The sequence below is a fragment of the Zingiber officinale genome, chromosome 5B (genome assembly GCF_018446385.1).
Source record: "Zingiber officinale cultivar Zhangliang chromosome 5B, Zo_v1.1, whole genome shotgun sequence".
Taxonomy (NCBI): Eukaryota; Viridiplantae; Streptophyta; class Magnoliopsida; order Zingiberales; family Zingiberaceae; genus Zingiber; species Zingiber officinale.
This window is the reverse complement of record NC_055995.1, coordinates 40,374,114-40,398,952: the sequence shown is the minus strand read 5'-3', so window position 1 is coordinate 40,398,952 and position 24,839 is coordinate 40,374,114. Positions and strand designations below refer to the sequence as shown.

The 24,839-nt window shown below is 39.5% G+C and overlaps 1 pseudogene; it reads left to right on the top strand.

Annotated features, from left to right (window-relative positions):
* The first annotated feature begins 24,335 nt into the window (after window positions 1-24,335).
* Window positions 24,336-24,447, top strand: LOC121988195 (annotated as a pseudogene).
* Window positions 24,448-24,839: the final 392 nt, after the last annotated feature.

Below are 24,839 nucleotides of genomic sequence, written 5' to 3'. Positions count from 1 at the left end.
ATCGATTGGAGGTCTGAAAAACTGAATATTCATTTCAGTGAATTTTAGAAACTCCCCTAAAATTCTACAAAAATCAAAAAATCATGAAAATTCATGTAGACATTCCTTAGGGCATATATTATCATGGAAAAATATATTTCTAAGAAAATACATCATATTTTCAAAGATTGACATAAACTTGAAAACTTACAAAAACCTTAGTGTTTTCTTCCAAGTTTGTGCCTAACTATTCAATGGTGATTACTATCAAAAGATAGCCTTCACCAAGGTTTTCCAAAAGCATTTTAAAGTGATTTTCAAAACCAATATCCCACCATGTTCCTTGGGCTTAATGCACATGACTTGTACATTAGCTTTCCCAATGATGGGAAAACACATAACTATGTGTTTTAATGAACTTAAAACTCAAAAGAATGCACTAAATCAACATCTTGAGATTTGTTCATCATCCTAACATCTCACTTGTATCTAATGTGTACTAAAACACATACAAGTCACCTTATAGTTCTTTAGTGAGATGTAAACTTTGGTTTTGCCCTAATCTAGAGATCATACATATCTATCTAGGCATTTTGTGGATATTGAACATCCACTTAGGATGTCACTTGTTGATACCACCTATTGATAAATGTCATTTGTCCTTAATTTTAAGGAAATAAACATAATATATAATAATGTTATTGTAACGCCCGCCCTCCCTGCTAACCCTAAGGGACGGGGCTACGATACTCTATGTACAAATAACAGCGGAAGACTTAAAATAATTTTCTTGGTTTAATAAAAACTTTTCTTTTGTTTTTCTTTTCATCAAAACCGAACTACACTATCATGGCCTCAATAACATGATATCAAACTTAGTAGAAACATAACATCAAGTCACACATATAGTACTACAATCCATGATACCAACGCGTAGTTCTTTAAAAGTTTTAAAGCAGGTTCTTATTTGGTTGCCTAGCCACCGCCACACACATCTTCTTGCCTCTCCTGCTGCTCCTCTAGCTCATCCAGCTTTTTTCTTTATCTGTGGTACAAGGACAGTAAGCTGTGAGCACTCATGGCTCAGTAAGTTCCTTTCCTACTCACTAAAACCGAAAATCATAGCATAATCAAAGAATGTCTCCACATGGCATCATTTCAATTAATCATGACATAATGTAACATACTCTTTTAAGCATATCATGCAACATGAAGAAATCATAACTAGTCATGGCATATCATGGCGTAAGCATAGCATGAAGCATAACATAATCTTATCTAACCATGGCATATCATCATAAGGAGTCATGGCATATCATACACATGAACATATCATGGAACATAACATAATCATATCTAACCATGACATATAAATCATCATAAGGAGTCATGGCATATCATACACATGAACATATCATGGAACATAACATAATCATATCTAACCATGGCATATAAATCATCATAAGGTCTATGCATATGATTTTGAAAAACATGTATCCGAAAAACATGTGTATGTCTCATGACCTTTAAAACCATTTCTTCTTACATATATATACTTGAACATAATCTCAACTTAAAGGGGATCCCGGCTATGTACCACTTACATATTGCGCGCAACCTATGTAGGTCCAAGGTAGCAAATCTTGAACCCTACAAGGCAAACATACTAGGCCCGAGTCTTACTCCATCGACCTAGGGGCACTTAGGAGCCCATCCCTAACGAGGCCCGAGTCTTATTCCATCGACCCCGGGGCGCTTATGGAGCCCACCCTTGGTATAAGCCATATAAAGTAAAGTACATGTCATACTTATACATATCATACATCATAAAAGCATGCATCACTTAGGCACACCTCATATCATAAAAGTCTGCATCACTTAGGCATACATCATGTCATAAAAGTATGCATCACTTAGGCATACATCATATCATAAAGGTATGCATCACTTAGGCATACATCTTGTCATAAAGGTATGCATCACTTAGGCATACATCATACCATAAAAATATGCATCACTTAGGCATACATCATATCATAACAATATGCATCACTTAGGCATACATCATATCATAACAATATGCATCACTTAGGCATAGATCATAAAAACATGCATATCTTAAGCATAAAGCATATCATCAAGCATGCATAATTTAACCACATAGCATATCATAAAAGCATGCATATCTTAAGCACTAACCATAGCATCAAAGCATGCATAATTTAACCATATATCATAACATAAGCATGCATATTTTCAGCTCATATCATATCATCAAAGCATGCATAATTTAACCACATAGCATATCATGAAAGCATGCATATTTTAAACACTAAATATAACATCAAAGCATGCATAATTTAACCATATATCATAACAAAAGCATGCATATTTTCAGCTCATATCATATCATCAAAGCATGCATAATTTAACCACATAGCATATCATGAAAGCATGCATATTTTAAACACTAAATATAACATCAAAGCATGCATAATTTAACCACTTAGCATATCATGAAAGCATGCATATTTTAAGCACTTGACATAGCATCAAAGCATGCATAATTTAACCACATATCATAACATAAAACATGCATCTTTTGAACTCATAACATATTGTAAAATTTCTCATTTTATATAGCTCACAAGCATACATGTCTAAGCATAAAAGTTTATCATGTGCTCATCCAATCATAAGAAACAATGTAACATGATTAACTTGGGTACTAAGCTTCCTAATCCCTTAGGTTCTTATCTTGGCCGAAACCCTCTTAGGTGCCAATCTAGGTTTTAAACAACATCCAAGCATGTAGAACCTAGTTCATCCACATATCATTCTCATAGGAAGTATTATAAACAAGATTTACTTGGACTCCAAGTTCTCCAAGTCCTTAAACCTCATTTGGCCGAACCTTAACAAGTGTGAAACAAGGTTCTAAATGACATAAAGCATGGAAACCTTAACCATATTTATAGCATTTATTTCAAGGAATATGGTAAGCACAATTGAGTTAGTTCCTAACTCCTTTAAGCCCTTAACATTAGGTCATGGCCGAAATTTACAAGTACCCATTTAGGGTTTCAAGCAAGCATACAAGCATGTGAACTTACCCTAACATCATGTATAAATTCATAAGTGGCCTCATACAAGTAGTCATGGCCGAAACTTCCCTTAGCATCAATTTAGGTCACTAACAACATATAGCATGTGAATTTTAGCTTTCTACATTTCATATTTCATGGAGAGTGACATGAGCATGTTCAAGTAAGTTCTAGGGTTTCTAAAGCATGTATTCCCTTCATGGCCGAGACTCAAAGTGTCCATTTGAATCATAGTTAAATGTATAAGCATGTGAACACAATCAACTTGTTATCTCAATTTCATAAGAAGCATCTTTAACACATGAGGTCTAAATTTTAAGGTTTCTAGGTCTTTAAACCCTACATGGCCGAACCTCATCAAGCATAGAATTTGTTCAAATGGCATAAAAGCATAGCAAGTCATAACACATTTCATAACATGTATAAAAGTCAAGCACTATAAGCATACATTCAAGTTGTGTCTTAGGTTTCCTAGGTTTTTCCTTTCTTTATCTCATAGCATATGTTGGCCGAAACCTTCCAAGTCTTCAAACTAGGTTTTAGGTGGCCTAAAGTATGGAAAACCTAAACAAGTTTCATGGCAAAAATATTAAAGAAACTATACTTACAAGTTTGGTTCACAAACAAGCTATGACCCTTGTGGTCTTAATTAACACATATCATGCAACCAATTTTCCTATACTCTAATTAAGCATGGGAGCATCAAACAACTTTCATATCTTATTATCATGGAAGTTTTGAGCATGTTAAAAATCTGTTTAAGCTATTCTAAAGCATCCACCTTACCATGGCCGAAACTTTAGAAGTGATGTTCATGAGTTTCTATCAACATACAAGCATACAACTCTTTGAGAAACTTTATATTCTATCATATAAACATGGTAAGTTTAAATTCAAAGTCTTCCTAACCCTAAACCCTTCATTGGCCGAAACTTGTGAGTGGGATACTTTTAGTTCCAAGTAACCATCAAGTATGAAAACGATAATGGATCCTTAACCATTTGTTTAGAGGGTTTTGTGCAAGTTAGGTAAACAATTAAATTCCCTAGCCCTTACAAAACCTTTTTGGCCGAAACTCTAGGGTTAGATACATCCCTAATCCAACAACACATATATATAAAAATATGAGAGAAAACCTTCTTACAAAGCATAGAAAAATTATCATGAATCAAAGCTTATATTAAACATTCCTAGGATCACAAGTCCTTCCTTTGGCCGAATTTTTCACAACTTTGTTCTAGGTTTTAAAATCTTCATAAAATCCAAAAACACATAAAAATCCCTTGTACCACAGGTGAGGGGAAGCTTACATCCTTTTCGCTTGTGGTTCTAAAGTGTGGTGATGGAAGAAGAGGTCTCTTCTTCTTGTTCTCCTCCTTTGATTTCCTTTGGTAGCCCTCCTTTGTATCCTAGGAGAACTTTGTTTTGGGGCCGAAAATGGAGGAGAGGGGGCTGAGGTTCTCGGTGAGGGAGAGGGGAGAATGAGAGAAATGAGAGAAAAATAAAATCTTCTCTTTACATACTCTCTTTTATGTTAAGGGGGAAGAGGTAGCAAACTTGGTTTTTGCTTTCCTTCTCCCTTAGCCCCTTTTTTCATTTTTCTTTTTATTTTATTTATTTATTTGTTCTCATCATTCATGATGAAACAAGGGGGAATGAATCCCCTTAATTCCCTTCTTTAAGTCACTGCAAAAGAAGAAGAAGAGGGAGAGAAAAGAAGGAAGGCAAGTTGCCTTTCTCTTGCTCTTTTCTTGTTTTCATTTGGCTAGCTTTTACTCTCACCCTTATCATGAGTTTCCCTCCTTTGCTAGCAACATATTATTCATATCCCAACTGGTTATTACCCATTAATCCTATCATTTACATCATGAGAGGTTCAAGGTTCAATCCTTGACCATTCCCTATTTTTATTTCTTTTTATTTCTTTTTGGTTCAACATTCTACTAATATTTTTCTAAGGTAAATTCATCATTCTCATATTTATCTTAAAAGCTTAGTGGGTGTTACAGTTATGGCATACATCAAAAAGAAATAATTTTCAAAAGAAAATATCCTATAACTACATGATGTATGTATGGCATGACATGGTATTTTTGTGTTTTTTCATAATAAGGCATGAATGCAAAATACAAAACTAAATATGATGTCATGGCATATAGTGAGCAAACAATCATGGCAAGGTTTAGCATAAATAAAATACCTAGATTACTTATCTAAGTATCCTTAAACCTTAGCTAACCTAAAAATTTAAACCTATATTGCCCCTTATATTTCAAGAAAATGCCAAAACCTGAATTGGCATTTCTAGTTCTCTTGATTAACTTATGCCAATTAAAATTAAGCTTATTCCTCAAATGTTGGCATATTTCGTTCTTCCACAAGAGTAACTCTAAGAAAATACCAAAGTCCCAACTTGGTATTTCTTATATTTTCCCAAATTGTGCCAATTAAGATTAAAATCAATATCTCCGGAATTAGGCACATTTTACTCTTCCAAAGAGTAAATGATAAATCTATTTCATTTTCAAAGGTTAATAATAACCTTGAAAATGCTCCTTGAGTGTCAATTTCTTCAAAATTGGGTTAACTACCCTTCTTCTTAGAGTTGTCACTCTCTAACCCATCTATAGGGTAGAAAAGATGCTCCTAGGAACCCAACACCTATTGGTGCTCCTTGGATGCTCTAGGTACTCACTAGGGATAACTTCCCTAGATACCTTCCTAGTGACCTTGTTTGGCTTCTTGGAAGCCTTGGTCACACTTTCTAGGTCAACCCTAGGGATTACTTCTCTTGTGACCTTGTTTGTGACTTTCTTAGACTTCTTAGAAGTCTTAGTCACGTTTGTTGTTGCAAAGATACTTCTAGGGATAACTTCCCTTGTATCCTTGACTTGACCTCTAAACTTAGGGTTGGTTCCATAGCTATATGGAACCCTATGGTAAGAGATTTCATCTTTCTTAGCCTTAGGTTTGTATCCCAAACCTCTATGACCCTTGGATGACCTTTGTTGTCCTAACCCTAGATTTTGCTCATTTTGCCCTATTAGGATATTTTCCATCCTTTTTAGGGTCTTTTCCATTTTATCAAGTCTTGACCTCAAGACTTGATTTTCTTCCCATAAATCCCTAGATTTAGGTTTTCTATTTAATTCTTGAGCGTTTTTATTTCTAGGCTTATAGTTATTGACCTTAATGTTCTTGCCTAGATTTTATCTACATTCCTAGCCCTAGGTGTAGCGGTTTTAGCATGTAGAGTCATATGATTTTCATTAATGTCTCCATGCTTCCTATTCTTATGGTAAATAGTATTAAAATGATATAAGTTAGAACTAGCATGCTTTTTACCATAATTTAAAGGGGTAGGCTCAATAAAGTTACCTTTCTTTTTACCTTGGAGGTTCCCCCTTGAATTGAGATTCCTCCTTGAGCCTTGACCACCTTCTTCCCCTTAGGGCACTGACTTCGGTAATGCCCCTTTTGATTGCAAGAGAAGCACACAATGTGCTCCTTGCTCTTCTTTGTATTGGGGATGGTCTCCTTGGGCTTCTCCTTGCCCTTTTGTGCCACTTGGCCCTTCTTCTTGGCCAATTTAGGGCATTTGCTCTTGTAATGCCCATGTTCCCTACATTCAAAGCATATGATATGATTTTTATTTATAATTGACATAATTATACCTTTAGATGTAGGGGTGGCTCCTTCTCCTTTGGATCCGGATGTGGAGGCTTCCTCTTGATCCAAAATTGATTTCCCTCCTATTGATTTGTCTTGACTTGTGGAGGTGGAAGCTACTTCATCCTCTTCTTCTCCATTTGATCCGGATGTAGAAACTTCTTGCTCCGGGGTCAATGATCTACACTCCCCCTCAATCCTAGAGGTGGAGGCTTCTGTTACGTTCCGCAAGTGTACGGAAATGTCGCAAGTAATATAAAAGATTATCGTATCCACAGGGACTGGAATAAGCACTAGAAATATCTCAAAGTGAATTAGCTAAACAACTAATCAATTGGTTTCAAATGTTAAGGATGAAAAATAAATCTAAAATGAAAGACTAACAAACAAGAATTTGGGGGTTTGAGTTATGATAAAGGGAGGTTCTAGGAGTTTTGGTTTCTTTGTAAGATCTCTTAAATGTATATGGTTTACCAATTCTTATTTCTCAATTGTCTAAAAATTGTAGAAGGTTGCCGGTTCTCTCTTGCAATAGATCACCGGCTTAGGACTGAAATTATACCTAAATGTAATCAATTAGATATGAACCTACGTTGTCCTTACACAGGATTGCACCTATTACTATGCTTCCCTCGGATATCAACATAGAAGTTCATAGCCTCTTAAACCATAAAGATACAAGGATTGAATCATAAAATCTATCCTACCCTCTTGAATATTCTCATTTCCCCTTCAAGATTATCCCCCAAACGTCCTTACACAGGCTTGCACCTGTCACGTGGATCCCTCGGAAAATCGAGTGAGGGTTTATCCCTACAAAGTCTATAAGATATCCAAACGATCAATCAAGAATGAGAATTAAGCCCTAATCACAATTAATCATTCAAGATCCAATCGATACAAACTAGGCAACATCATAGAAAACAAGAAATGGCAAATCCACAAGAGTTTACATCAATTTATCTCACAAATACTCCCTCCATCCTAGAACAACAAGATCTACTCCATAAAACGAAGGAAGAAGACCAAAGATAAGAAAATTACAAGCATTCTTCAATCCCAATTCAAGAAGAGGAAAGAAAGAAAACTTATCTTCAATATAGCTCCATCTTCGGATCCAATCCTCGCTTCCGGAGTCGAATTCGCCAAGATCTCCCTTTAGATCGCCCAAAAATCCTCCCAAGAATGGGAGGAATCCACCAAATCTTGCTTTCTCCCAAAGGGGAGGAGATCCCCTTTCAAATCTCCAAGGAGGCCTTAAATAGAGGGAGGCTTTTGGGCGCCACACGGCCCCGAGGCATGGTCGTGTGAGGTTCACGCGGCCAGAGCCTTTCCCCTCTCTGCCATCTATACACGGTCGTGTGTGGTACACGGCCGTGGACAACTCTCTTCAAAACCTCCAAGCACGGTCGTGTAAATCCACACGGCCTAGACTGCCCCAGCTTCTGGAAACTTGGCGCGGCCGTGTGGTGCACACAGCCAGAACACTTTTAAGCTCTGGGAACCCTGCACGGCCGTGTGGTGCACACGGCCCAGGCCTTCTTAGTCTCTGGAAACCTTACACGGCCATGTAGATCCACACGGCTATGTAAGGATTGAACTCTGATTTGCTTTAAAACTTGACACGACCGTGTGAGGTTCACACGACCTGGACTTCTTCCTTTGCTGTTGCTGTCACACAGCCTCTGAACTCCACACAGCCAGAGCTCCCTACCAAAGCAAGGCCGTGTCTGGTACACGGCCAGGTGCTTTCTCACTTGCTTAGCTCATAAGTTTTATCCAAGAATGCAAAATCTTCACCGAATTCGACTCCTGTGTACATAAAATGCACAAAAGCAGATCTCCGAACAAAAAGAGTAAATATGCTAAAAGGAAGACTGGAAGTACAAAAATGCATAGATCAAGCATGCTCAAAGTATGTAAATGTGCATCAAAACATGCATAAAAGTATATAAAATCTACGCACATCAGCTTCATCATCTTGTACATGGAACAAGGAGTATGCTCCCTCCTTGTTCCCTTCATTGCATTCCCTCGAAGATGAAGCTTCTTCTTGGACTTCTTTTTCGGAAGTTGAGCATCTCTCAACTTCGGAGTCCTCCTCTTGGTCTTGCTTCAATGAGTCACCCTCTTTGGATTTTTCTTGGATTGGTACAGTGGAGGGGATCTCATGAATTGATGTCAACTTGCTCCAAAGCTCCTTGGCATCCTTGAATTCTCCAATTTGAGCCAAAATGTGGCTAGGCAATAAGTTGACCAAAAGCTTGGTCACTTATCATTTGCCTCACTCCTTTGAATCTGCTCTTTGCTCCATTTGCTTTTCTTGAGGACTTTGCCCTTTGAATTCGTTGGAGCTTCGAAGCCTTCCATAAGAGCAAACCACTGCTCTATCTCCGCCAATAAGAAGTTTTCGATCCTTGATTTCCAAAGATCGAAACTTGTAGATGTGTACGGTGGAACCACCCTTGTGTCAAATCCAAGTCCATCTTGGAATTGCATCTTGAAGTTGAGCTTCTTGAATTCTTTGACTTTGATAATTTTGCTCCAACTTCTTCACCCTCTAGCTCTTCTTGTTATGTTTGCCCCTTCCGGCGATGATTCCGGTGAAGAGCGACCTGGATTTGATACCAATTGTTGGGACCGAAATGTAGCTAGAGGGGGGGTGAATAGCTCGGTGTGTGCTAGGTGCTCGTCGTCGCTTGTTTCTTCAGAAATATGCAGCAAAAATACAAGAAACAACTATAACAACATTAACAAGAAGATTTACTTGGTATCCACCTCCAAAGGAGGTGACTAGTCCAAGGATCCATGCACACACACACACCTCCACTAATAAACTCCTTTTCGGTAACAACCGAAGGCGGAGAAGCCCTACAAGTTAACACCACAAGAAGAAAGGGAAAGGATACACAAATACAAGTAAAAGCTTACAATGAGTATAGAAAACCCTAACCCTAGCTTTCTTCCTCAGTTGTAGATCCGTCTCTTGACTTGGAAGACCTCCAAGAACCTTCAAAAACTGGCGATCTGAACTTTGTGGAGAAGAGCTAAAAGATCAGAAAAGGATCGGAGATGAATCGTATGAGTTCTGCCGAAGAAGACGCTCGCCAGCAACCTAAATACGACACAACGGTCGAATCCCGATCGATTGGATTGCTCCAAATCGATCGGGAAGGCTTTGGATCGATCGACTGATCGATCCAGAGCGCCTCTGTGCTCTCAGAAATTGCCTGGATCGATCGGCTGATCGATCCAGGGCTTATCGCGTAACATCGCCATCTCCCAATTGATCCACTGATCGATTGGGAGCTCTGGATCGATCGGTTGATCGATCCAGAGGTGTTCTGTGCGCTCTGCGACTTGCCCACTCGAGGCTTATCGCGGGGACCTTCCCAATCGATCGGCTGATCGATCCAGACATTGGTTTTTGCCCAAAACAAAGTCCCAAGCCCCCAAACCAACATCCGGTCGATCCATGACCTGTTGGTTCATCATGCCTAGCATCCGGTTACCCTTGACCTGCTAGGACTCCCTCACCAAGTGTTTGGTCAATCCCTTTGACCCACTTGGATTTTTCTTCCTCGTGCCAAGTGTCCGGTCAATCCCTTTAACCTACTTGGACTTTCACCAGATGCCTGGTCAACCTTGACCCATCTAGATTTTTCCGTGCCTAAATTTACTCACCAGGACTTCCCTTCTGCCTAGCTTCACTCACTAGGACTTCTCTTATGCCTGGCTTCACTCACCAGGTCTTTCACCTAGCTTCACTCACTAGGATTTTCACCTGACTTCACTCACCAGGATTTTTCTTCTGCCTGGCTTCACTCACCAGGTCTTTCACCTAGCTCCACTCACTAGGATTTCCTCACTGCCTAGCTTCACTCACTAGGTCTTTCACCTGGCTTCACTCACCAGAATTTTCCTTCTACCTGGCTTCACTCACCAGGACTTTCAAACTGCCTAGCTTCACTCACTAGGTCTTTCACCTGACTTCACTCACCAGGATTTTCCTTCTGCCTAACATCCCAGTTAGGACTTCCCAGTCAAGTATCTGATCAACTTTGACCTACTTGACTCTTCTTCAACCAACCTGATCAGACCCTGATCAGAGGGGAATTGCACCAAATAATCTCCCCAAATGAACAACTGCACCTGCACTTGTCCATATCATCGAAGTCTTGTATTGTCAAACATCGAAACCCAAACCAAGACTCAAGCTTGGTCAACCAGGTTAACCTTGACCTTAGGGATATTGCACCAACATAATGATGTCACTCCCGTCATATAAGAGGGATAGATCTCATCTACATCACTCACATCCCTCCGCATAATTTGTTACATACCCAGTAATCGCCTTTATAGTCCACCCAGTTACAGGTGACGTTTGACGAAGTCAAAGTATGCAACTCCTTATGTAGGGAACCATGGTGACTTCAGGTCTAAGGACTAATAGTCATACTAATAGCCACATGAGAAAGTATATGACACTCATATAACGATCCATGATACTTTCTCATGGCGGGTCATTCAGTATACATTCTCCAATGCATACTCATGTGTCAACTCGATATCTCTATATCCATGACTTGTGAGATCAAGTCATCGAGTTGACCTACATCCGAGTCTCGTCGCATTAACATTGTCCCTGAATGTTAATACTTGACTAGGAATGATTAAGAGTAGTGTTCCCTATATCATCTCACTATCGATTCAACCAATCGATTGATATAGGTTAGAACCTTCTACTCAAGGACGCTATTATACTTAGTTATTTGGCACCAATACAAGTATGCATAATAACCATAAACAAATGCCTTTATATGTATATAAGAATATGATACAACGAGTCCATACAACAATCATCAAATGATTGACTCTAGGGCTCTAACTAACAATCTCCCACTAGCACTAGTGTCAATCAATATAGGCTCTAAAGCCCAATGACCTAGTGTGACCATCATGATTTCTCTGTGCCAAAGCCTTGGTCCAGGATCTGCGATGTTAGCCTCAGTGGGTACTCTACAAATCTTCACATCTCCTCTATCGATGATCTCTCGAATGAGATGGAAGCGACGTAGTATGTGTTTGGTTCGCTAGTGTGAGCGAGGTTCCTTAGCCTGTGCTATTGCTCCATTATTGTCACAATAGAGCTCTATGGGATCAGCTATGCTAGGAACCACCCCAAGCTCAGTAATGAACTTACGGATCCAAACTACCTCCTTTGCTGCTTCTGATGCAGCAATATACTCGGCCTCTGTTGTAGAATCAGCACTGTGTCCTGCTTCGAACTCTTCCAGCTCACAGCAGCACCATTTATGCAAAACACGAACCCAGACTGTGATCGATAACATCCTAGTCAGTTTGGAAGCTAGCATCACTGTAACACTTTACAGCTAGCTCGTCATCGCCTCCATATATCAAGAAATATTCTTTAGTCCTTCTTAAGTACTTAAGAATATTCTTGACTGCTATCCAGTGACTTTCACTTGGATCTGACTGGTATCTGCTTGTCATGCTCAAAGCATACGAGACATCAGGACGAGTACATAGCATGGCGTACATGATAGATCCTATGGCTGAAGCATAAGGGATCTGATCCATGTGGTCTCTCTCCTCTCTAGAAGAGGGACTTTGAGTCTTCGAAAGATTCACACCATGTGACATCGGAAGAAATCCCTTCTTGGAGTTCTGCATGGCAAACCGAAGTAATACCTTGTCAATGTATGTACTCTGACTTAGGCCAAGCAATCTCTTAGATCTATCTCTATAGATTTGTATGCCTAGAATGTGGGATGCTTCACCTAAGTCCTTCATTGAGAAACAAGTCACTAGCCAAGTCTTGATAGACTGCAGCAAAGGAATGTCTTTCCCAATGAGTGGTATGTCATCCACATACAATATAAGGAAGACAACTGTGCTCCCAACAACCTTCTTGTAGACACAAGGTTCATCTTCATTCTTGATGAAACGAAACAGTTTGATTGCATCATCGAATCGAAGATTCCAGCTCTGAGAAGCTTGCTTTAGTCCATAAATGGACCTATACAGCTTGCATACTCTGCTAGTATGCTGTGGATCTACAAAACCCTCAGGTTGTGTCATGTACACATCCTCGAGCAGGTTTCCATTCAGAAACGTGGTTTTGACATCCATCTGCCAGATCTCATAATCGTGGTACACTGCAATAGCAAGCATGATCAGAATGGATTTAAACATCACTACTAGAGAAAAGGTTCCATCATAGTCAATACCATGAATTTATTTAAAACCTTTAGCTACCAAGTGACCCTTATAAATAAGTCCATCCATGTCAGTCTTTCTCTTAAAGACCCACTTACACCCAATGGGTTTGACCCCTTCAGGTGGATCAACTAAAGTCCATACTTAGTTAGTGTACATGGATTCCATCTCGGATCTCATGGCCTCTAGCCATTTCTCAGAATCTGGTCTCATCACAAGTTCCTGATAGGAGGTAGGCGCATCCTCAATGAGCACAACGTCATCATGGTCAGACAAGAGAAATGAGTATCTCTCAGGCTGACGACGTACCCTATCAGATCTGCGAAGAGGTAGGTCTACTTGAACTGGTTGTGGTTCCTCAACTCCTTGTGGAACAACATCATCCACAACACTTTGTGGTTCCAGTTCAACTTCCATCGAGGCTTCAGTGCTATGGTCCACATCTTAAACTTCTTCAAAATCGAACGTACTCCCACTAGTCTTTCTAGAAACAAAATCCCTTTCTAGAAAGACCCCAGTCTTAGCCACAACTATCTTGTGTTGACTGAGAATGTAGAAGTAATATCCCTTCGTTTCCTTGGGATATCCAATAAAATAGCACTTATCGGATTTGGGTCCCAATTTGTCCGAGACTTGACGTCGAACGTAAACCTCACAACCCCAAATCCTCATAAAAGACACCTGGGCATCTCTCCCAGTCCATATCCTATATGGTGTCTTTATTACAGCCTTAGATGGAACTCGGTTGAGAATGTCAGCTGCTGTGTCTAGAGCATAGCCCCAAAGAAATGTAGGAAGATCTGTGTGACTCATCATAGACCGTACCATATCTAATAAGGTACGATTCCTCCTTTCGGATACAACATTCCACTGTGGTGTTCCAGGAGGAGTGAGTTGAGATAGAATCCCACACTCAGTTAGATAGTCACGAAACTTATGGCTAAGGTATTCACCACCTCGATCTGATCAAAGTATCTTAATACTCTTGCCAAGCTGGTTTTGTACTTCATTCTTGAATTCTTTGAACTTTTCAAAGGATTCTGACTTATGTGTCATTAGATACACATAACCATATCTACTAAAGTCATTAGTAAATGTAATGAAGTACCTATAACCACCCCTAGCAGCGACATTGAAAGGTCCACATACATCACTATGTATAAATCCTAACAAGTCAGTCGCTCTCTCGCTATGTCTACTAAAGGGAGTCTTGGTCATCTTACCCAGTAGGCATGACTCGCATGTCTCATATGATTCAAAATCAAATGAGTCCAACAAACCATCTTTATGGAGCTGGGATAAGCGTTTGTCATTTATATGACCTAAGCGACAGTGACAGAGATAGGTTTGGTTCATTTCATTTGATTTGAACTTTTTGGTACTTATGTTATAGATAGGGTTCTCTAGGTCTAGAATATAGAGTCCGTTTATCATAGGTGCACTACAATAGAACATATCATTTAAATAAACTGAACAACATTTGTTCTTTATTATAAATGAAAAGTCTTTCTTGTCTAAACAAAAAACTGATATAATGTTCTTAGTCAAAGCATGCACATAACAACAATCATCCAATTCTAGTACAAGCTCATAGGGCAGAGATAGATAGTAAGTCCCTACAGCAACAACAGCAACCCGTGCTCCATTGCCTACTCGTAGGTCCACCTCGCCCTTCATCAATGCCCTGCTATTTCTCAGCGCCTGCACATTAGTACAAATGTGAGAAGCACATCCGGTATCTAATACCCATGATGAAGAAATAGATAGATTGACTTCTATAACATATATACCTGAAGTGGAAGTCTCACTTCTCTTCTTCTTAAGATCTTCCAGGTACACTTTGCAGTTCCTCTTCCAGTGGCCAGTCTGACCGCAGTGGATGCAGGTAGCATCCTTGGCAACCCCTCCTTTAGGTTTCAGTGTCTTGCCTTTGCCCTTGGCTTGGGACTTTCCCTTACCTTTAGGCTTGCCCTTGCCTTTGTGCCTCTGCACCATCAAAATGGAATTGGGCTTAACCTTCTTAAGGTTGAGCTCAGCAGTTCTTAACATGCTAAGAAGCTCGGGCAGTGGCTTGTCAATTTCGTTCATGTTATAATTTAGAACAAATTGACTATAGCTATCTAGCAAGGATTGTAAGATCAGGTCAGTGGCCAGCTCTTGGCCAAGTGGGAATCCCAACCTCTGTAGGTTTTCTATGTACCCAATCATTTTAAATACATATGGGCCTACAGGAGTCCCATCTTGCATCTTGCACTGAAACAATGCCTTAGAGATCTCGAATCTCTCGTGCCTAGCTTGTCCTTGATATATTTGACGAAGATGTTCAATCATATCATAAGCTCCCATCAACTCGTGTTGCTTCTGAAGCTCAGAGTTCATGGTCGCAAGCATAAGACAGGACGCATATAATGCGTCATCTTGATGCTTCTTGTAAGCATCACGGTCAGCTCGCGTGGCAGTGGCAGGAGGTGCCGCGGGAATGGGCTGCTCCAGGACGTACAGTTTTCGTTCATGTGTGAGAACAATTCTCAGGTTCCTGTACCAGTCTAGGAAGTTAGCTCCGTTGAGCTTGTCCTTATCAAGGACAGAATGCAGAGAGAAGGTGTTCGTGTTTGACAACATGGCAATCTACAACAGAAAAATACAGAAAAATAAATATCATATTCCAATTAATCATCTAATTAGGCCTTTAACTAAATAATGCTCCCACTGAATTCTATAATTCATGTGGGACAAGATCCACATCATACTATGCCCTGAGTTAACTTTGGCTAAATCGCCCAAGACTTAGTATGATCGATAGGTAACTAATTACCAATTACATCTCTATACAACTCTTGTTTATTGGATCAAGATCCGCATATATATTAAAACTTGAGTAAGCTTTAGCTAAATCGCCCAAGAATTAATATAAATGTGATTTTGACCTATCTACCAACCATTGGAAAATGCCTATAGTTAAACTGGATCCAATTGAGTTAACTAGTTACTCAATCTAATTGAGTTGTACTCAACCATGAAAGGCCCGCCAAGATTTTCCCTCCGCACCCTACCAAGATAATATGCGTTGCTCTGCTTTGGTAGATTCAACAACATGTAATCGAGGTAGTGATGGGTATCACGGCATGGTAGGCATTTCGAGTTGACGCAATTAAGATCTAATCTAATCGATGATGCGTATCATATACGCGATTTAGATCTAATCTAATCGTGGAGGCGCATCATGTACGTGATTTAAATCTAATCTAATCGTTAAGGTACTAATTAATTACTAATCTAGCATGCATCACATACATACACACAAGAAATTAATTAAATTTTGTGATTAGTCATGGCCCTACTACGATCTTCTCAAGCCAATGAGAATATCAGATGGTCAACCTAGGGTCAACAGCTTCCTCAAGCTCCTCCCTTTGACCGTCATGTGTTGCTCGCACCCTCCTCGTAACTCCTCCTCGAGTAGACCTTCCACCGCCTCATTTTGTACATTACCAAAAGGTGAAACTCGAGTTACATTCGAGTCTAAAACTATTTTACATTAGGAATATAAATAGAAGGGCACGACGCGCAGGTCGCGAATCAAGTACAACACTCACATCACACAAAATGGCACGCAGGCCATATTATGAATTACAACACATATTTCCAATCAAATTGGGTTCTTTGGGCCATGACCATCACAAAATGATACATAATTCTAAATTATGTAATTTCTATAAATTTCTATAATTTTTCCAATATTTTTATGATTTTATGAGTCGCAACTTCCCAGCGGTCCCGATTAGCAATTTTCGGGGGCAATCGCGGAACAAAGCCCCTTGCGGGGTTAGGGGCAGCACCCCTACTCGCGATAACCATCGCTAGTGTTCCTAAGTGATCCTACAGCACCTTAAGTTACTATCCCAAAATATTTTGGGCGAGACATTGCCGATTTGGAAGCTGTTTCTCGGTAGCCGAAGCCTACAAGTGTTCTAACACTTGTTGCTTCGCTTCTACGAGAAAAATAACCATAAAATACATAAAAATCATAAAATCATAGAAACTTACAGATCTATAATTTTTCATAAAAATTAAAATAAAACACGTACACGCTTCGCACGTGGCTCTGATACCACTGTTGGGTTTTTCGGGCCGCAAAAACCGCTTTTGCGTTGCAGAAACCCCGAATCCCATGCCACCGGATCCGTGCGAAATTATAAAATTTCGGAAAAACTTTGTGTACATGTTTTCTAGCCTAGATCTACACTAGATCTACAAGGAAGAGACATATACCTTTGTAGCGAAGCCCTTCGTGTATCCCGCTCATCCAAGGTTCGCCGGATCTCAAGGTTGTCAAGTGTACAACCCTCTGTGTGTATCTACACGAACAAATTAATGGAGTAAACCAAACAAAAGGTGTGCTAGCACCTTTGATGGTCACGACAAGGAGGAAGAGAGGGAGAAGAAGATGAGAGGACGAAGAAGATGGGAGTTACCAAAAACAAAATTAAACTCACACAAACACTAAAGTGGTCGGCCACTTCCAAGAAAGGCTTTTAAACCTCCATGGGATATCAAGAGTCACAACTCTTGAACTCCCTCATGAGGTGGCACACACATGTGCTAGCCTTGATGAGGTGGCATATCATAATTAGCCCACTTAATGCCAACTCACAAATGAGGTGGCAAATGGTCAAGTCAAACTTGACCCTTCATCTTCCTCTCTAGTCAAGTCAAACTTGACTTAAATTCTCCCATTGGTTGATCAAATCTAACCATTGATTCAAGCCAATTTAATATAATGAATCTCTATTCATTGATTAAATTGATTCAATGAAATATAATCTAAATTAGATCCATTGAACACATGAATCAAATCAAGTCCAACTCAATTAGTTTAATTTGGATTACTCTTAATCCAATTTGGTTCATCATATGAACCTAATCCTCTTGGTTCATCAAATGAACTTAATCTCCATCTAATTGCCCTTTGTGTGTGACCCTATAGGTTCTTCTAACGTTGGCAATGCTCCTAAACCCATTTAGAAGCATAAGTAATGAGCGGTATCTAGCAACACATCATTACCCAAGTTACAAGAATGTTGAGATCCAACATCACCTTGTGACTACTAATTGGGACGCCTCACAATATATGGCAAGTGTCCTTCTATCCTTGACATCTAGATTGATCAATTTGAGGCATAGACCGTGTCATCCTCTAATCAATCTAAATCTTGAATCCCAAGTAGACTCACTCAATCAAATGAGCTCAACATCTCATATTGACTCATTTGGGCATGGTCATGCACTTAGTGGTCTCACTCTATCAAGAATAATGAAGTCACTCCCGTCATATAGGAGGGATAGATCCCATCTACATTACTCACATCCCTCCGCATAATTTGTTACATACCCAGTAATCGCCTTTATAGTCCACCAAGTTACGGGTAACATTTGACGAAGTCAAAGTATGCAACTCCTTATGTAGGGAACCATGGTGACTTCAGGTCTAAGGACTAATAGTCATACTAATAGCCACATGAGAAAGTATATAACACTCATATAACGATCCATGATACTTTCTCATGGCGGATCATTATGTATACATTCTCCAATGCATACCCATGTGTCAACTTGATATCTCTATATCCATGACTTGTGAGATCAAGTCATCGAGTTGACCTACATCCGAGTCTCGTCGCATTAACATTGTCCCTGAATGTTAATACTTGACTAGGAATGATTAAGAGTAGTGTTCCCTATATCATCTCACTATCGATTCAACCAATCGATTGATATAGGTTAGAACCTTCTACTCAAGGACGCTATTATACTTAGTTATTTGGCACTAATACAAGTAAGCATAATAACCATAAACAAATGTCTTTATATATATATAAGAATATGATACAACGAGTCCATACAACAATCATCAAATGATTGGCTCTAGGGCTCTAACTAACAGAGATATCAAGTTGACACATGAGTATGTATTGGAGAATGTATACAGAATGACCCGCCATGAGAAAGTATCATGGATCGTTATATGAGTGTCATATACTTTCTCATATGACTATTAGTATGACTATCAGTCCTTGGACTTGAAGTCACCATGGTTCCCTACATAAGGAGTTGCATACTTTGGCTTCGTCAAACGTCACCCGTAACTGGGTGGACTATAAAGGCGATTACTTGGTATGTAATAAATTATGCGGAGGGATGTGAGTGATGTAGATGGGATCAATCCCTCCTATATAACGGGAGTGACATCATGATTCTTGATAGAGTGAGACCACTAAGTGCATGGTCATGCCCAAATGAGTCAATATGAGATATTGAGCTCATTTGTTTAGAGTGAGTCTACTTGGAGTTCAAGACATAGGTTGATTAGACGATGATACGGTCTATGCCTTAATTGATCAATCTAGATGTCAAGGATAGAAGGGCATTGTCACATATTGTGGGAGTCACAATTAGTAGTCACAAAGGTGATGTTGGATCTCAACATTCTTGTAACTTGGGTAGTAATGATGTGTTGCTAGATACTGCTCATTACTTATGCTTCTAGATGGGTTTAGGAGCATTGCCAACGTTACAAGAACCTATAGGGTCACACACAAAGGCAATTAGATGGAGATTTGGTTCATATGATGAACCAAGAGGATTAGGTTCATATGATGAACCAAATTGGATTAAGAGTAATCCAAATTAGATTAATTGAGTAAAACTCGATTGAGTTAGACTTGAGTTAGACTCAAGTGAGGCTAGACTTGAGTTAGACTCAAGTGAAGCTTAATGATGATATTCATTGAATTTTGAATTCAATGATAAATGGTGACATTTATTGAATTATGAATTCAATTTAAATATTAGATTCAAATTTCGATTCAAATTATGAAGAGAAGAGGAGTTTCAAAATGGTCATTTAATAAAGAATGAATATTCATTAAATACTCATTAAGACTCATTAATGAGGCTCATTAATGGAGTTAATGAGCATTAAGTATTTTCATTAGATGAAAATACTTAAGCCATTTTACTCTTCTTTTTCATAATAAACGGATCATCATTATTCTTCCTCTCTTCTAGCTCTCTCTCCCTCTCCTCCATTGCCGAGCCACCCAAGAGTGCTAGCACACTCTAAGTGGTTCTTCTCCACCTATTGTCCATGTGGATACGTATAGAGGAGTGTACGCTTGACACTCTCGAGATCCGGCAACCTTTTGGACGAGCGGGATAAGCGAAGGGCTTCGCAACAAGGGTAACTCTTCTTATTCATGTAGATCTAAGGTAGATCTAGGTTAGAAACTTGTACATGATTTATTTTTATATATCTTCGCATGGATTCGTGGCAAGACTTCGAGGTTTCCGCAACATAAAAAGCGGTTTTTACGGCTCGAAAGTCCCAACAGTGCGCACGCTTCTTGAGGTATACACGCTTCCCAAAGCATACCTAAAAAAGTCGTGTCAGAAAAGCGTGTCTGACACCATACCTTAATAGCCCGAGCATATCCCTGACATGATAGTGGAAGCTTCCACCATACGATTCTCGGGCTCAAGGCATGTCTATGTGTCTCCAGATATAGAAGGGGCATTCTCGAGTCTAGGTCAGTAATTATCCAATTAGCAGGGTTGCGAATAGAAGTTCGTTCGGGACAAGGAAGAGGTAAAGGAAAACCATTCGTCCTCGGAAATGCAAAACCATTCTCATCCCGATAGATTATTTTCATAGCAAGACATGCATCAATGTCTATCATGTCATTGTCATGAATGACTTCCAACCCATCTAAATCAAGCTCCAAATTAATAGCTATTTGAGTAATCAAACCACCAAAAATAATTGACCCCGAGGATGCCCTCCCAGCTCTCACTAAGGTTTGTAAAAAATGAAAACCGAAATCGAAATCAACTTTATGCAACATAGCCTACAAAGCGTAAAGCACTACTTTCTTGATGACTCCATCACTTTCCCCTCTACCAAAAATAATTTTACTCATAATTCGATATAGGTATCTAAAAACGGGGTTTTGTATGTGAGAAACCTTAGCACTAGGGGTTCATAAGGTTGTTCTAATCCAGTGATCAAACTCCAAAATTAATTCCAATTAAACCTAGAATCAAACCTGCGAGAGTTACCGTAGACAATCCATAACAATTATTGAAATCACTAAACGTCCATTGAAACTCTTGATTCATAAGTCTAAAAGTAATTTTACCAACATAATCATCTTCATTAGCAAAGTGGACGTCTAGTGAACTCAAAAACTCCAGAACAATGCGAGGATACATAGGTAGATGTGTGTACATAATGTCGCTCCAATCTAAAAACTCAATCATCCAATCTACATCTTCTCTAAACCTTAGCATGTCTAAAACAGTTGGGTCCATATATCATGTGCACACAATCTTTCTATTGACAAGAATTTCATATCTAGATTTATGATATTCATTTCTAAAAATGATATTGAATTCGTTGTCATTACCTTCGTCGCGTGCGGTCCTCTTCCCTTTGCCTTTTGCTGGTTGTTTTCCTTTTTCCCTTGTCGGTTCCTTTCCTCCGCTTGATCCTCCACTCCCCTTGCGAAGTCTCTTCAAAATATTGGACATATTGTCAAGATTAAGTGGGGGAGGTACTGTTCTTGGTTGGAGAAGTTAGATCTTGAAGGATTAGATCTTGAAGAACAAGATCTTTGGTTAAGGAGTTGTAGATCTTTGATATAGGAGAAGAGAAAAGTCTAGATCTTGATGAAGTTTGTGGAAAAGAAAGAGTTTGAGATCTAGATCTGAGAAGGTTTAGGAGAAAGGTTGAAGAAGAAGGGAGTTTGGGAGAAAAAGATGCTTTGAGAAGGTGGGGGTGTGTGGCCGACACGGCCTACGCATGGTCGTGTATAGTGGACACGGCCAGGGCATGTACTCCAAACGGGCCGTGTGGATCTGCATGACCCCATCTTTCCTCTCCTCAGGAGAACTTGCACGGTCGTGCTAATCAGCACGGCCACAGCCATCTCCTACTCGGATGAGTTTGCATAGCCGTGTAAGAGACACGGCCGCACCCTTTTGTTTATCGGGTTGGTTCCACATGGCCGTGCCAATTAGCACGGCCACCGCCTTCTTCTTCTCAATTCAGCTCACACGACCATGTATGGGACACATCCGAGATCCTTTCCTTCTCTGGAATCACCACACGACCGTGTCTAGTACACGGCCTGGCTTTTTTCTCCTTGAGATGCCTTACACAGTCGTGTCATGTAGACACGACCCTAGCAACCTTCTCTTCTACAAGATGTACCTGGTCATGTATGGCACACGGCCAAGCTTTGTTTTGCTCCAAATGCTTGTTCTACTCCATCCTTGCTTCTCCAATACTTCCATGCCCATGAAGAAGTCATGGCCAGCTCACGAAAGCAAAATTTCAACCTGAAAACAAGAGTAAAACAAGTTTAAAAGAACTAACTAATGAAATGAAAACTGAAACTGAAAATACTAAAAGAACCCTTGGGTTGCCTCCCAAGAAGCACTTGTTTAACGTCTTTAGCTCGACCGTTCTCCTTGATCTTTTCATCTTTTTCTTGCCCTAGTTGGGCAGACATATTTCTCATTTTTATTGGGAGGCCTCCTCCCAATATTGCTTGCCAGATCATGTTCCAAGTCCGGTGGCCTCCCATGAGGATGGAAATTTCAATCCTCAAGTTGATAAGCATCCGCCCCGCTACGAACACTTAATAATAGAGAAGAGACATGGTTAGAAGCGTTAGAAAAATCATATTCCAACCTTTCCTTACCGATTACCAAAGAGAGTTTATGGTTTTTGACATCAATTATTGCTCCAGCTATGGCAAGGAAGGGTCTTCCCAAAATGATTGGAATCTTCGGGTCTTCTACCATGTCCAGAACTACAAAATCCGTGGGAATAGTAATCCCATCAACTTCTACCGGCACATCTTCAATTATTCTCATAGGATATATGCAAGAATGATCAGCTAGTTGTAGTACCATGGTAGTAAGTTTCATGTCTTTGAGAGCTAATTTATTACAAATTGAATATGGAATGAGGCTAACACTTGCCCCCAAATCACAAAAAGCTTTTTCTATGAATTCAGATCTTATTTTGCAAGGAATGTAAAAGCTTCCTGGATCTTTAAGTTTCGGGGAAATGTTCTCCTCAAACAAAGCGTTGTATTCCTCAGTAAGTGCAATGGTCTCAATGTCTCCCCTTCTTCTTTTATTTGACACGATGTCCTTCAGGAATTTGGCAAATTTTGGCATTTGCAGAATTGCATCAATCAAAGGAACTTCCACACAGATTTCTTTAACTTTATCCAAAAATCTGCCAAACTCTTCATCCTTCTTTAGCATCACTAATCTTTGAGGAAAAGGGATTACTTGACTCTGTGGATTAAGTGGAAGAGTCTATTTAACCTTAATGGTACTCTCCTCATTTTCTTGAATCTGATTTGGTTCAAGTGCTGGAGGAGAGAGCTCTTCTTCAGCTTTCATCCCTTTTGGAGCAATCACTTGAGGATCCCCCAAGGTCCGTCCGCTCCTAAGTTCGATACGATTGCAATGCTCTATTGGATTTACATCAGGGTTTCCAGGAAATTGCCCTAGTGCTCTTGAAGATGATGAAGCTAGTTGGGAAATTTAGCTATCTTGGATCTTTTGATTCTTTTCAGAATTATCCATTCTCTGAGTCAACTTCAAAATATCTTGCTTCATTTCGTTTTGATTAGAGATAATTTCCTCAAGCATCTTTTCGATTTTAGAAAACTGATAGCCTTGAGAAGATTGTTGTTGTTGCTGAAAACTTTATTGCCCGGATTGGAAACTTTGTTTGCCTCCCATGGATGGTCCCTGTTCTTGATTATTTCTATAGGAAAAATTTGGATGATTCTTTCACCCAGGGTTATATGTGTTGGAATATGGATTGTTCTTCCTTTGATTAAAACTCATGATAGCGTCACATTGCTCTAATTGATTTATCTGTGCGGATATAGCTCCCAAAGGACATGAGTCTTGTGAATGATCAGAACTACCACACATTTCACAACAACATACTATGGCATTGATTGTATTAGTGCTATCCCCATACTTTCTAGCTTCTTTGTGAGAACATCCAACTTTGCAGACATTAGAGTGACTGCATCAACATCAAATTTCCCTGATGCTTTAGTTGGGTTTGAATAAGAATAGTCACCACTTCTCTCATTTGACCATTGATGATGATTTTGTGCTACACTTTCAATTATTTCCTCAGCTTCATCAAGACTTTTATTCATGAGTGCCCCTAAAGCAGCTGAATCTAGGGACACCTTAGTATGATAATTAATGCCATTATAGAATGTGTGCAACACTAACCACCACTCCAAACCATGATGTGGGCATTGTCTGAGCATATTGTTATATCTATCCCAAGCTTCAAATAAAGATTCAGAGTCAGCTTATTTGAAACTTGCAATGAGATTTCTCATATGAGTCATTTTACTAGGCAGATAGAATTTATCCAAAAATTATTGCTCGCATTGCTCCCATGTGGTGATGCTATTTGGAGCTAAAGAGTTTAACCATTGCTTAGCTCTATCTCTTAAAGAAAACCCAAATAATAATAAACGCACCGCTTCAGAAGGAACATCATTCATTTTCATTGTACCGCATATCTCATAGAAGACCTCCAAGTGTTGATTTGGGTCCTCATGCGGCCCTCCGCCAAACTGATTTTGCTGCACCATAGAAATAATAGCCGATTTGATTTCAAAATTATTTGCTTCAACTGAAGGTTTTGAAATGCTAGATCGAAACCCTCTAGCGTAAGGTGCTGTATAATCCTTTAATGGTCTGTTTGCCATGCTAGAATGTTCTTATTCTGTTTGT